Raw genomic sequence first — 1,480 nt, 5'->3', positions numbered from 1 at the left:
CGCGCGGCGGCGCGGGGTCACGGAGCGCGTGCGGCAGGAAGAGAGGCGCGCCTGCGCCGCGGGCCGCTCCGCCGCGCGCCCCCTGCCGGCCGGAGGACCGCGGTGCACTCCCCTCCGCCGGCTTCCTTCTCTCCCGCCGTAAGGGGTCGCAGCGGTCCCAGTTTGTGAAATTTCAGCCTGGGGAGAGCCGGGCAGTGACCCCCGATGGTGAGGAGGAGAAACGGTCCACAGGCTGCACCCAGCGTCCTGGGGGGTCCCCTGCTTTCTGATAGGAGAGGCCCCAGAACCCCTCCAAGCGTCCGTGCGCGTTCACCCAGAGCCGTGCATGTCTAAGCACAGAGCGGAGCGTAGGTCACCGAGGGCGGCAGGTGCGGGACACCTGCTGCCAGTCGCCCGCGGGTGGGGGCTCGGGGTGCGCGGGAGAGCGTGCGCGGGATGAAGCCCCACGGCTTCAAAACGATGCAACAAAAAGCGGGAGCAAACGGGAAATGGGATTTCGTGTAAATATGATTTTTCACCTCCATAAGGAGGCGTAAAAATATGTCGAGCTAAGAAATCGAACGGGGCTCAAAATACACATCTTCCTACAAAGGATCATATAAGAAGAGAAGTACAATCAGCTCAAGTCTGGGGATTAGGGAAAGGGAGAAAAGAAAGAAATACGAGAAGGAGTTGGTTAACTGACACTAAAGAAACGGACGACTGAGGACATCAGGTAACATCGTCCTTATGATCACAGACCCCAGGACGAGAACCAAACCTTTCCCGTGATCAAACACAGACCCACGACCGCGGTCAAGCGAGGGCCAGGAACACACAAACATAAAGAAGTCAGGGATCACGAACTTGCTGATTTCAGGGCAAAAAGCATTGCTCAAAAGATTTTTTTTATAATCATGAGATTTGCAATTCACAAAGAGGAAAAAATAGGAGCATCTATGCACCAAATATAATTACTTCATTATTCATAGCAAACACTGGAGGAGATATAAAAAGAACAAATAGTTAGAAATAATTGATGGTCTTTGCCCGACTAAGGCCACAGGAGGTAAAAGAGGATAGATAAGACCTAAAAATATAGTCTATCATATTAATTATATATATAAATTTAACATTAGATAGGTTATTAATATAGTAATATAGTTAATATTCAGTATATAGATAATATATTAATATGTTTATAATATATTAATATTAAATTAATAATATATTAGTGATATATTACTAATAAAATAGTAATAGTATATAGTAATAGTAATATAATTAGTAATACATTACTAATATATTATAAATTTATTATGGTGGATCTAATATATTAAACGCTGTATCCTGAAACAGAAATCACATCTTTTCAAGTGTCCTTGGAAGGAGCCTTCATGGTTGGCTATATTTTAGGCCACAGGCAAAATCTTAATATATCCCAATATGTAGAGCCATATGGATAATATTATATAATCCCAATTCAGTAAACCTAGGAATT

This window comes from Mustela lutreola, chromosome 8 (assembly GCF_030435805.1).
Source record: "Mustela lutreola isolate mMusLut2 chromosome 8, mMusLut2.pri, whole genome shotgun sequence".
In the NCBI taxonomy this organism is placed as follows: domain Eukaryota; kingdom Metazoa; phylum Chordata; class Mammalia; order Carnivora; family Mustelidae; genus Mustela; species Mustela lutreola.
Note: the sequence above shows the minus strand (reverse complement) of the source record.